The sequence below is a fragment of the Coregonus clupeaformis genome, unplaced genomic scaffold (genome assembly GCF_020615455.1).
Source record: "Coregonus clupeaformis isolate EN_2021a unplaced genomic scaffold, ASM2061545v1 scaf0401, whole genome shotgun sequence".
Taxonomy (NCBI): domain Eukaryota; kingdom Metazoa; phylum Chordata; class Actinopteri; order Salmoniformes; family Salmonidae; genus Coregonus; species Coregonus clupeaformis.
The window spans coordinates 337,501-352,500 of record NW_025533856.1 but is presented as its reverse complement, the minus strand read 5'-3'; the positions used below and the strand labels follow the sequence as shown (position 1 = coordinate 352,500).

At 47.7% G+C, this 15,000-nt stretch overlaps 1 pseudogene; it reads left to right on the top strand.

Moving 5' to 3' along the window:
- The window catches only part of LOC123484662, a 171,646-nt pseudogene that overhangs the window by 11,968 nt on the left and 144,678 nt on the right, over positions 1-15,000 (top strand).

The following is a 15,000-nucleotide window of genomic DNA, read 5'->3' as shown; positions in this document are numbered from 1 at the left end:
CAGGAGGGATTTTGTCCCACTCCAGATCTTCTCCAAGTCATTAAGGTTTCGAGCCTGACGTTTGTCAACTCGAACCTTCAGCTCCCTCCACAGATTTTTTTTATGGGATTAAGGTCTGGAGACTGGCTAGGCCACTCCAGGACCTTAATGTGCTTCTTCTTGAGCCACTCCTTTGTTGCCTTGGCCGTGTGTTGTGGGTCATTGTCATGCTGGAATACCCATCCACGACCCATTTTCAATGCCCTGGCTGAGGGAAGGAGGTTCTCACCCAAGATTTGACGGTACATGGCCCCGTCCATCGTCCCTTTGATGCAGTGAAGTTGTCCTGTCCCCTTAGTAGAAAAACAGACCCAAAGCATAATGTTTCCACCTCCATGTTTGACGGTGGGGATGGTGTTCTTGGGGTCATAGGCAGCATTCCTCCTCCTCCAAACACGGCGAGTTGAGTTGATGCCAAAGAGCTCGATTTTGGTCTCATCTAACCACAACACTTTCACCCAGTTCTCCTCTGAATCATTCAGATGTCCATTGGTAAACTTCAGACGGGCCTGTATATGTGCTTTCTTTAGCAGGGGGACCTTGCGGGCGCTGCAGGATTTCAGTCCTTCACGGCGTAGTGTGTTACCAATTGTTTTCTTGGTGACTATGGTCCCAGCTGCCTTGAGATCATTGACAAGATCCTCCCGTGTAGTTCTGGGCTGATTCCTCACCATTCTCATGATCATTGCAACTCCACGAGGTGAGATCTTGCATGGAGCCCCCAGGCCGGGGGAGATTGACAGGTCTTTTGTGTTTCTTCCATTTGCGAATAATCGCACCAACTGTTGTCACCTTCTCACCAAGCTGCTTGGCGATGGTCTTGTAGCCCATTCCAGCCTTGTGTAGGTCTACAATCTTGTCCCTGACATCCTTGGAGAGCTCTTTGGTCTTGGCCATGGTGGAGAGTTTGGAATCTGATTGATTGATTGCTTCTGTGGACAGGTGTCTTTTAAACAGGTAACAAGTTGAGAATAGGAGCACTCACTTTAAGAGTGTGCTCCTAATCTCAGCTCGTTACCTGTATAAAAGACACCTGGGAGCCAGAAATCTTTCTGATTGAGAGGGGGTCAAATACTTATTTCCCTCATTAAAATGCAAATCAATTTATAACATTTTTGACATGCGTTTTTCTGGATTTTTTTGTTGTTATTCTGTCTCGCACTGTTCAAATAAACCTACCATTAAAATTATAGACTGATCATTTCTTTGTCAGTGGGCAAACGTACAAAATCAGCAGGGGATCAAATACTTTTTTCCCTCACTGTACATACTCAAATCTCCCAGTGACACCAGTGTATGATTGTTGATGTATCTTGTGTGCAGGGGCTTTACGACAGTTTTGTTCACATGACGTGTTTTCTCACTCCCGATCTTTCCCTTTCTGTTCTGTTCTAATTTTCTTTCTTCTCTGTTGTCCCCCCTCCCCCTGTTGCCCCCCTCCCCTGTTGTCCCCCCTTCCCCCTGTTTCCCCCCCTCCAGGCCATACCCTAGACATAGACAGTTTTGTGACTGAGGCCATGGAGACGTTGTCCTCTCGTCCAGAGAGTATTGATGAGATAGGAGAGGCCAATTCCAGACACAGCCAGATACATGCCCGCAAACCAGATGTAAGCAACTCACTTTGAGGGACTCAACGTTACTTAAAGGTCCTGAACAGTCATTCTGAAAAGTACTTTTTCTCTCATGGCTAACTACCAGGAAGTTTGAAAATACAGGCTGAGTGTGCGGGGAGCTTATATTCATGAGCTTTGAAACGCCTATGTAAAGCAACTTGGATGCAGTGACCCCAGTGTTGCAGTAACATCATCTGAAGCTAATTTGGTGATACACAAAGCAACTCAAACAACATTGAAATTGCACCAATTATATAATAAAAAATTAATACATCTCCCGTTTGGCATGTCTCTTGTGATGCGCTTCACAGCAGCACTGACTGATGTGTTGACCTGACAACTGCATCTGAGTTTTGAACGACCCCCCTTTTATTCCATGCTGGCTGAACACCAAACTAGCCAGTAACTAGCGAACACCAGACACAGGTGAAAGGGGAAACATGGGGAAGGGGACCAGTAACTTTATGATCAAACTTTATCAATGTAGAAGCAACAGTCATTTTTTATACTTTGGTCACACTTTGATCTGGTTTCTTCAAATATCATCAATTTTCATGAAAAACATGATTTTGACTGTTCATGACCATTAACATTCAATCACTACTACCACAGTTCTGTAAAGTTGCCTGAGCGTTGCTGTAATGTTTTGTGATGTTCCATATATATCGAGCCCCGGTTTTGTAATGTTGTCTGAGCGTTGCTGTAATGTTTGTGTGATGTGTTTTTGTGTAGATCCTGCCCCAGTTCCAGGCTGCGGAGGAGAAGAACCGTCTGCTGAGGGCCGTAGCAGGAGGAGGGCTGGACTCTCTGTCCTCCCTCAGGGCCAAGTGGGACAAACTAGAGCTGATGATGGAGAGCCACCAGCTGATGATCAAAGAGTACACACACACACACACACACACACACACACACACACACGAGAGAGAGAGCGCAAACACACACACGCACACTTTTGCAAACACGCTTGGGACAAACGCATAAACACAGATGCTCATTCCCTAATTTCCCCCCCGTTTCTCCCTCTCCTCTAGGTGGAGGTGATGCGTAGTAATGCTGAGAGTCGTATCCAGGCCTACAGGCTGGAGCTGGACAGGTTCAGGGCTCGCTGGGACCAGCTGAAGCCCAGAGATGAGGTCATAGAGACGGGGAGACCAGGCAGCCCTGCTGCTGCTCTGTCCAAACCATCAGAGACAAGAAACAGGAGTTCCAGGAGCTGGAGGTCACACGCACACGCCTGCTGTAGGTTTACACACACACACACACACACACACACACACACACACGCAAGTCAACTTTACTTTCAATCCTTCAGTTTTCTGTGTACTAATGAGTGTCTCTTCTCAGTGAGGACTGTCGTCACTTTGAGCTGGAGGCTCCAGACTTCTCCCTGGCGGAGGAGACCATCAGGGACATGGAGGAGTATGGCCAGATGTGGTCTCTGTATGAGGACTGGCAGGAGGACTTCCAGGAGAAGGCGAAGGAGGACTGGATCACATTCAGGTTAGGAGTCTGACATCAGAGAGGTGTCGGGGAAGGTTTGGGGTTTGATTTGATATTATCATTTCCACCTTATTTGTCTTCGCTGGCTAACTAGTGGTTGAATAAAACAGTTTGTGTGTGTGTTTTGCTTTTGCAGGAGTAAGACCTATGTGTTTGAGGAGTTCCTGTTTGCGTGGCAGGACAGACTGAGGAAGCTTGAGCAGCACACCAGCCTGTCTGTTAAACTACAGAGAGAAGTTGACAAGTACAAGGTGAGGGGAGAGAGAGAGAGAGAGAGAAAAGTGGAAGACAAACTCCTCTGTCTGCTAAGCAGAAATGTTAACATGTATTCTGTCTATCTGTGTGTATAGAGTCTGGTTCCGGTGTTAAAATGTATTCTGTGTGTGTTTGTAGAGTCTGGTACCAGTGTTAAAGTACGTGCGAGGGAGCACCTATCCCAGGACCACTGGTTGGATCTGTTCAGATTGTTGGGTCTTCCTAAAGGCACTACCCTGGAGAGACTGACCTTCTGGGATCTCCTCAGTGTGGCTGATACCATCACTGACCGAGCCCTGGAGCTCAAAGACCTAAACAGCAGAGCCCAGGCGGAGGTGACCATCAGAGAGGCTCTCAGAGAGCTGGACCTGTGGGGGGCTGGAGCTGCCTTTACCCTCACTGAGTACACAGACAGCGCTGGACACACACTCACTCTCATCAAGGACTGGAAGGACGTGGTCAACCAGGTAAGGGACAATACAGTATTATACAGTAGTTGACACACTCACTACCGGACACACTCACTACCGGACACACTCACTACTGGACACACTCACTACTGGACACACTCACTACTGGACACACTCACTACTGGACACTCTCACTACCGGACACACTCACTACTGGACACACTCACTACTGGACACACTCACTACTGGACACACTCACTACTGGACACACTCACTACCGGACACACTCACTACTGGACACACTCACTACTGGACACACTCACTACCGGACACACTCACTACCGGACACACTCACTACCGGACACACTTACTACTGGACACACTCACTACCGGACACACTCACTACCGGACACACTCACTACCGGACACACTCACTACGGACACACTCACTACCGGACACACTCACTACTGGACACACTCACTACCGGACACACTCACTACGGACACACTCACTACCGGACACACTCACTACCGGACACACTCACTACCGGACACACTCACTACTGGACACACTCACTACCGGACACACTCACTACTGGACACACTCACTACCGGACACACTCACTACCGGACACACTCACTACCGGACACACTCACTACCGGACACACTCACTACCGGACACACTCACTACCGGACACACACACACTCACTACTGGACACACTCACTACTGGACACACTCCTACCGGACACCTCACTACCGGACACACTCACTACCGGACACACTCACTACCGAACACCTCACTACCGGACACACTCACCTCATTACGGACACACTCACTACCGGACACACACACACTCACTACCGGACACACACACACTCACTACAGGACACACTCACTTCCGGACACACTCACTTCTGGACACACTCACTACCGGACACACTCACTACAGGACACACACACACTCACTACCGGACACACACACTCACTACGACACACACTCACTACCGGACACACTCACACTACCGGACACACTCACTACCGGACACACCTACACTCACTACCGGACACACTCACTACCGGACACACCTACACTCACTACCGGACACACACACACTCACTACCGGACACACACACACACACTACCGGACACACTCACTACCGGACACACCTACACTCACTACCGGACACACTCACTACCGGACACACACACACTCACTACCGGACACACACACTCACTACCGACACACTCACTACCGGACACACACTACCGGACACTCACTACTGACACACTCACTACCGGACACACTCACTACCGGACACATACACTACTGGACACACTCACTACCGGACACGGACACACTCACTACCGGACACACTCAACCACTACCGGACACCCACACACTCACTACTGGACACACTCTAACCTGGTCTCCTATACAGGTTGGTGATAACCGTGCCTTCTGCAGTCTCTGAAGGACTCTCCATACTACCGCGGCTTCCAGGACAAGGTGAGTCTTTAGAGTTACTCAGAACTGAAAGCACAGCATCTTTAAAAGTAGCTGCTTTACCTAGTGTTACCGTGTGTGTGTGTTTGTCCAGGTTAGTCTGTGGGAGGTACGTCTGTCTGATCTAGATGAGTACCTGGTCAGTCTGAATGCCATCCAGAGGCGCTGGGTCTACCTGGAGCCCATCTTCGGACGGGGGGCTCTGCCCAGGGAACAAGCCCGTTTCAAAGCGGGTCGACGAGGACTTTAGGTACTCCTGTCCCTGTGTGTGTTTCTAAACTGTGTGTGTGTGTGTGTGTGTGTGTGGCTCTGTTTTTTCTGATCCATTGTCCATGTTGTACTCTGTGTGTTTCTAAACTGTGTGTGTGTCTGTGTGTCAGGTCCATCTTGGCTGATGTCCAGAGGGACAGCAGGGTGACGTCTCTGAGCTCTCGTGCTGGCATCAGAAACTCCCTCATCACCATCTTAGACCAGCTCCAGCGCTGCCAGAAATCACTCAACGAGTTCCTAGAGGTACTGAACAATCAACTACCAACCAGGGATCAATAAATTAACAAATCAATAAATCTATACTTCAATTGATTCGCCAATCAGTACTAGTACAAAGATGGATGTATATGTCCTCACTAAACATAGAAATAAAAAACATACACTGAGTGGACAAAACACCTTCCTAATATTGAGTTGCACCCCCTTTTGCCCTCAGAACAGCCTCAATTCATCGGGGCATGGACTCTACAAGGTGTTGAAAGTGTTCCACAGGGATGCTGGCCCATGTTGACTCCAATGCTTCCCACAGTAGTCTCAAGTTGGCTGGATGTCCTTTGGGTGGTGGAACATTCTTGATAGACATGGGAATCTGTTGAGTGTGAAAAACCCAGCAGCGTTGCAGTTCTTGACACAAACCGGTGCCCCTGTACCTACTACCACACCCTGTTCAAACGCACTTAAATCTGTTGTTTTGTCCATTCACCCTCTGAATGGCACGCATACACAATCCATGTCTTAGTTTTCCTTCTTTAAACTGTCTCCTCCCCTTCATCTACATTGATTGAAGTGGATTTAACAGTACCATCAATAAGGGATCATAGCTTTCACCTGGATTGACCTGGTCAGTCTACGTCATGGAAAGAGCAGGTGTTCATAATGTTTTGTCCACTCAGTGTAGAAGTGTATGTCTCTGTCCCCTGTAGGAGAAGCGTTCTGCCTTCCCACGGTTCTACTTCATTGGCGATGATGACCTGCTGGAGATTCTGGGCCAGGCCACCAACCCCACTGTCATACAGTCACACCTCAAGAAGCTGTTCGCTGGTACACACACACACACACACACACATCACACACACACACACCACACGCACACACACACACACACGCACACACACACACACACACACACACACACACACACACACACACACACACACACACACACACACACACACACACACACACACACACACACACACACACACGCACACACACACACACACACACACACCACCAACATGCTCACACACACACACACACACACACACACACACACACACACACACACACACACACACACACAAGCACACCCCCACACACACACACACACACACACACACACACACACACACACACACACACACACACACACACACACACACACACACACACACCTGCTCACACCCAAATCCCAACGTCAATACAGTAACAACTAAAGAAGCTGTCAACTGGTGAAACTGATGTGTCTGTAGTGACAGTGGATATAACTGTGTTCTCTGTAGGCATCAACAGTGTTGACTTTGATGGGGACTGCCAGCACATCGTGGCCATGCGCTCTCTAGAGGGAGAGGTGGTCCCCCTCAGGAACCTCATCCGAATCTCCAACAGCGTAGAGGTAGGGGGGTGGACGGGTCAAGGAGCAGGGGGTAGAGGGTAGGGGGTACTGCAATGTGTACCTCAATCACACAACTCCATTATTACACACAACTCAATTATATAGCTCCTTAAAAGTGTGTGTGTGTGTGTGGGTTCCAGGTGTGGCTGGGTGAGCTGTCTGCTGAGATGAAGGAGACTCTGGAGCAGCTGCTGTGTGAGTGTGTGTCAGCAGGAGGAAAGGAGAGGTGGACCCGTCCCCGCTACCCCTCTCAGGTATGATTCATTACATTTAAATGTTTTAGTCATTTAGCAGACGCTCTTATCCAGAGCGACTTACAGTTAGTGAGTACATACATACATTACTCATTGATGCTATCTGACTCTTCTCTTATTGTGTTTCTCCTATATGACTCCTGTCTGACTCCAGTATAACTCCTGTCTGACTCCAGTATAACTACTGTCTGACTCCAGTATAACTCCTTTCCTGACTCCTGTCTCACCAGTATAACTCCAGTATAAATCCTGTCTGACTCCAGTATGACTCCTGTATGAGTCCTGTTTAACTCCAGTATAACTCCTGTCTGACTCCAGTATAACTCCTGTCTGACTCCGGTATAACTCCTGTCTGACTCCTGTCTGACTCCAGTCTGACTCCTGTCTGACTCCAGTATGACTCCTGTCTGACTCCGGTATGACTCCTGTCTGACTCCAGTCTGACTCCTGTCTGACTCCGGTATAACTCCTGTATGAGTCCTGTTTAACTCCAGTATAACTCCTGTCTGACTCCGGTATAACTCCTGTCTGACTCCGGTATAACTCCTGTCTGACTCCGGTATAACTCCTGTCTGACTCCAGTCTGACTCCTGTCTCTCCTGTCTGACTCCTGTCTGACTCTGGTATAACTCCTGTCTGACTCCAGTCTGACTCCTGTCTGACTCCAGTATAACTCCTTTCTGACTCCTGTCTCACCAGTATAACTCCAGTATAAATCCGGTCTGACTCCAGTCTGACTCCTGTCTGATTCCAGTATAACTACAGTATAACTCCTGTCTGACTCCAGTCTGACTCCTGTCTGACTCCAGTATGACTCCTGTCTGACTCAGTATAACTCCTGTCTGACTCCAGTATAACTCCAGTATAACTACTGTCTTGACTTTCTGTCTGACTCCAGTCTGACTCCTGTCTGACTCGTATGACTCCTGTCTGACTCCAGTATAACTCCTGTCTGACTCCGGTATAACTCCTGTCTGACTCCAGTATGAGTCCTGTCTGACTCCAGTATGAGTCCTGTCTGACTCCGGTATAACTCCTGTCTGACTCCAGTATGAGTCCTGTCTGACTCCAGTATGAGTCCTGTCTGACTCCAGTATGAGTCCTGTCTGACTCCAGTATAACTCCTGTCTGACTCCTGATTGACTCATGTATGAGTCCTGTATAGTTCCTGTCTGATCTTTGTATCTCCTGGTGTAGAGCCATTGTAATTTCTGCCTGACTCCTTAGTGACTCCTGTCTGAGCCCTGATGTAGATCCTGTCTGACTCCTAATGGACTCCTGACTGACTCCTGTGTCTCTGGGTGTAGATCCTGTGCTTGGCAGAGCAGATCCAGTTCACTGAGGAGGTGGAGAGTGGTCTGAGAAACAGCAGTCTGCAGCAGCTGGAGGTGGAGCTCACCGCTAAGTTGGAGCACTACACCACCGTAGACACCAGCTCTGAGGAGACGGGAAACACAGGTGTGTGTGTGTGTGTGTGTGTGTGTGTGTGTGTGTGAGTGTGCATGCATGCATGTTTGTGTGTGTGGTTGTTTATTGTTACAGTGGCTCATTGGCATGCCTCAGCCCTATCTGATGTTAATTTGGTTACTGTGTTACAATTATGTTACAATCTGCTGTTTTATTTACCTAGTGTGAAGTCAGATAACCAGTACATGTGTGTCTCTCCCCAGCTCCCCAGGCTAAAGAGGTCAGATAACCAGTACATGTGTCTCTCCCCAGCTCCCCAGGCTAAAGAGTTCAGATAACCAGTACATGTGTGTCTCTCCCCCAGCTCCCCAGGCTAAAGTGGTCAGATAACCAGTACATGTGTGTCTCTCCCCAGCTCCCCAGGCTAAAGTGGTCAGATAACCAGTACATGTGTGTCTCTCCCCAGCTCCCCAGGCTAAAGAGGCTTGCTAAGAGGCTGCAGTCATAACTGTCAGTCTAATCTAATGGCCGGCCCCTAATGAATAGCTACATAAAACAGCTCTTGTGTGGACTGGCTGGGGAGGAGAAGCTCTCTGACTGAGGGAGAGGCCACGGTGATAAAACTCCGCTCACAGCACAGGGCCCAAGCATTAGATACAGTCCTGGGGGAGACATGACTAGGGCCAGATCTAAAAGGATCTTATCAATACCATTAGCGTTATCAACAACCACATGGCCTGAGCAGGAAAGACCCTGGGCCTACATAGCTCTGATCAGAATCTGTGCACTGTATTGGTAGTGTGGAGCCATTTTGAGACATAGGGTCTGTTCTGATAGGATGCTTCTCCCCCATAGAGTCAAGTGTGTTGCAGCTGAAGCTGAAGGCTCTGATCCTAGACATCATCCATAACATCAGTGTGGTGAAGCAGCTGTGTGAGGAGGTGAGCAGCCTGACGCCTGGGCCTGGAGGAAACAGCTCCGTTTCTACCTCGACAACGACAGACGCTGCTCCATACAGATGGTCGACGCTCACTTCAGCTATACATACGAGTACCAGGTACAAAAAACCTCTACACGGATATACTGTACTTCCTGACCACCTCTCTACACAGATAAACATCTGACCACCTCTCTACACAGATATACTGTACTTCTGACCACCTCTCTACACAGATATACTGTGCTTCTGACCACCTCTCTACACAGATAAACATCGACCACCTCTCTACACAGATAAACATCTGACCACCTCTCTACACGGATATACTGTACTTCTGACCACCTCTCTACACAGATATACTGTGCTTCTGACCACCTCTCTACACAGATATACTGTACTTCTGACCACCTCTCTACTGCAGATATACTTCTGACCACCTCTCTACACGATAAACATCTGACCACCTCTCTACACAGATATACTATACTTCTGACCACCTCTCTACACAGATATACTGTACTTCTGACCACCTCTCTACGCAGATATACTTCTGACCACCTCTCTACACAGATAAACATCTGACCACCTCTCTACACAGATATACTATACTTCTGACCACCTCTCTACACAGATATACTGTGCTTCTGACCACCCTCTCTACACAGATATACTGTACTTCTGACCACCTCTCTACACAGATAAACATCTGACCACCTCTCTACACAGATATACTGTGCTTCTGACCACCTCTCTACACAGATAAACATCTGACCACCTCTCTACACAGATATACTATACTTCTGACCACCTCTCTACACAGATATACTGTGCTTCTGACCACCTCTCTACACAGATATACTGTACTTCTGACCACCTCTCTACACAGATAAACATCTGACCACCTCTCTACACAGATATACTGTACTTCTGACCACCTCTCTACACAGATATACTGTACTTCTGACCACCTCTCTACACAGATATACTGTACGTCTGACCACCTCTCTACACAGATATACTGTACATCTGACCACCTCTCTACACAGATATACTGTACTTCTGACCACCTCTCTACACAGATATACTGTGCTTCTGACCACCTCTCTACACAGATATACTGTACTTCTGACCACCTCTCTACACAGATATACTGTACTTCTGACCACCTCTCTACACAGATATACTGTACTTCTGACCACCTCTCTACACAGATATACTGTACTTCTGACCACCTCTCTACACAGATATACTTCTGACCACCTCTCTACACAGATATACTGTACTTCTGACCACCTCTCTACACAGATATACTGTACTTCTGACCACCTCTCTACACAGATATACTGTGCTTCTGACCACCTCTCTTACACAGATAAACATCTGACCACCTCTCTACACAGATATACTATACTTCTGACCACCTCTCTACACAGATATACTGTACTTCTGACCACCTCTCTACACAGATATACTGTACTTCTGACCACCTCTCTACACAGATATACTGTACTTCGACCACCTCTCTACACAGATATACTGTACTTCTGACCACCTCTCTACACAGATATACTGTACTTCTGACCACCTCTCTACACAGATATACTGTGCTTCTGACCACCTCTCTACACAGATAAACATCTGACCACCTCTCTACACAGATATACTATACTTCTGACCACCTCTCTACACAGATATACTGTACTTCTGACCACCTCTCTACACAGATATACTGTACGTCTGACCACCTCTCTACACAGATATACTGTGCTTCTGACCACCTCTCTACACAGATATACTGTACTTCTGACCACCTCTCTACACAGATATACTATACTTCTGACCACCTCTACACAGATATTTACATTTACGTCATTTAGCAGACGCTCTTATCCAGAGCGACTTACAAATTAGTGCATTCACCTTATGATAGCCAGTGGGACAACCACTATTTTTATTTGTTTAGAGAATTTTTATTTTTTTCATTTGATTTATATATATATTTTTGTTGTTTTTTATTTTTGTTGTTTATTTATTTGTATGTGTTTTTTTGTTGTTGTAATAATAATAATAATAATAATAATATTTAAAAAAATTGTAGGCGGGGGGGGGGATTGGGGGGGGTAGAAGGATTACTTTATACTATTCCAGGTATTCCTTAAAGAGGTAGGGTTTCAAGTGTCTCCGGAAGGTGGTCAGTGACTCCGCTGTCCTGGCGTCGTGAGGGAGCTTGTTCCACCATTGGGGTGCCAGAGCAGCGAACAGTTTTGACTGGGCTGAGCGGGAACTGTGCTTCCGCAGAGGTAGGGGGACCAGCAGGCCAGAGGTGGAAGAACGCAATGCCCTCGTTTGGGTGTAGGGACTGATCAGAGCCTGAAGGTAAGGAGGTGCCGTTCCCCTCACAGCTCTGTAGGCAAGCACCATGGTCTTGTAGCAGATGCGAGCTTCAACTGGAAGCCAGTGGAGTGTGCGGAGGAGCGGGGTGACGTGAGAGAACTTGGGAAGGTTGAACACCAGACGGGCTGCAGCGTTCTGGATGAGTTGTAGGGGTTTAATGGCACAGGCAGGGAGCCCAGCCAACAGCGAGTTGCAGTAGTCCAGACGGGAGGTGACAAGTGCCTGGATTAGGACCTGTGCCGCTTCCTGTGTAAGGTAGGGTCGTACTCTGCGAATGTTGTAGAGCATGAACCTACAGGATCGGGTCACCGCTTTGATGTTAGCGGAGAACGACAGGGTGTTGTCCAGGGTCACGCCAAGGTTCTTTGCACTCTGGGAGGAGGACACAACAGATTTGTCAACCGTGATGGCGAGATCATGGAGCGGGCAGTCCTTCCCTGGGAGGAAGAGTAGCTCCGTCTTGTCTAGATATACTGTACTTCTGACCACCTCTCTACACAGATATACTGTACTTCTGACCACCTCTCTACACAGATATACTGTACTTCTGACCACCTCTCTACACAGATATACTGTACTTCTGACCACCTCTCTACACAGATATACTGTACTTCTGACCACCTCTCTACACAGATATACTGTACTTCTGACCACCTCTCTACACAGATATACTGTACTTCTGACCACCTCTCTACGCAGATATACTGTACCTCTGACCACCTCTCTACACAGATATACTGTACATCTGACCACCTCTCTACGCAGATATACTGTACTTCTGACCACCTCTCTACACAGATATACTGTACTTCTGACCACCTCTCTACACATATATACTGTACTTCTGACCACCTCTCTACACAGATATACTGTACTTCTGACCACCTCTCTACACAGATATACTGTACTTCTGACCACCTCTCTACAACCCCACACAGATATACTGTACTTCTGACCACCTCTCTACACAGATATACTGTACTTCTGACCACCTCTCTACACAGATATACTGTACTTCTGACCACCTCTCTACACAGATATACTGTACTTCTGACCACCTCTCTACACAGATATACTGTACTTCTGACCACCTCTCTACACAGATATACTGTACTTCTGACCACCTCTCTACACAGATATACTGTACTTCTGACCACCTCTCTACACAGATATACTGTACATCTGACCACCTCTCTACACAGATATACTGTACTTCTGACCACCTCTTTACACAGATATACTGTACATCTGACCACCTCTCTACACAGATATACTGTACTTCTGACCACCTCTCTACACAGATATACTGTACGTCTGACCACCTCTCTACACAGATATACTGTACTTCTGACCACCTCTCTACACAGATATACTTCTGACCACCTCATCTACACACACCTGTACACGTCTAAATGACAGCTCTACACACTTCAGTACCAGGCAGCAGTTCAACTACAGCGCTATGCAGTCCTGCACCACTGGGGGAGATGTTCACCCAGAGATAAGGTCACCTCTCACACTGTGTGTGCTGCAGTCTCTCTGCAAAGTCAGCCTCAACACACTGTCATCCTCTCTCTCTCTCTCTATCACTCTCTCCATCCCTCCCCTCCTCTATCTCTCTCAGGGTAATGCGGCTAAGCTGGTCCACACTCCCCTGACTGATAAGTGTTATCTGACCTTGACCCAGGCCATGATGATGGGTTTGGGGGAAACCCCTACGGCCCTGCCGCACCGGCAAGACTGAGTCAGTCAAAGCCCTGGGGCCTGTTCGGAAGACAAGTACTTGTCTTCAACTGTGATGAGGTAAACAAACACACACACAGTCACACACACGTGACATGCACACACACACACGTCACACACACGTGACGAATGCACACACACACACACACACACACACGTCACACACCGTGACGAATGCACACACACACACACACACAAATGCACGAACAAACACTTAACATTACTAAAACTCAGAAATGTAACATAAGGTGAATTCTTTTTTTGAAAAGAAATTAGCAAATTTCAAGATCTCCTGAATAAATAAAGGATGGATAAATAAATAAAGTAAATGAATGAATGAATAAATGGTGTGTTGCAGGGTATAGACGTGAAGTCTATGGGCCGTATCTTTGTGGGGCTGGTGAAGTGTGGAGCGTGGGGCTGCTTTGATGAGTTTAACCGCCTGGAGGAGGCTGTGTTGTCTGCAGTGTCCATGCAGATACAGGGTATCCAGAACTCACTGAAGAACCACAGGACCAGCTGTGAGCTGCTGGGCAAGGAGGTGACCACACAGTCACACAGTCACTTAGGCATGCTTGCACATAGGTACTTGTATGGTATATTGCATGCTGGTATTTTAAACGCTCTCTCTTGCTCTCTCGCTCTCTCTCCGTGTTAGGTGGAGTTGGACCCCTAACTCGGGGGTGTTTATAACGTTGAACCCGGCTGGGAAGGGTTATGGAGGGAGACAGAAGCTGCCTGACAACCTGAAGCAGCTGTTCAGGCCCGTGGCCATGTCCCGACCAGACAACGAGCTCATCGCTGAGGTCATCCTCTACTCAGAGGGCTTCAAAGACGGAGAGATACTGGGTCGCAAGCTGGTCGCCATCTTCAACCTCGCCAGGTGTGTCTTTGTGTCTATTTCAAAGGGATAGTGCAACATTTTGGCAACTAAGCCCCCCTTTTGACTTACCCAAAGTCAGCTGAACTCATGGATAACATTGTTATGTCTCTGTGTGCAGTAAACTTTCAGTATACAAATGGTATCCATGAGTTCATCTGACTAGAAAAG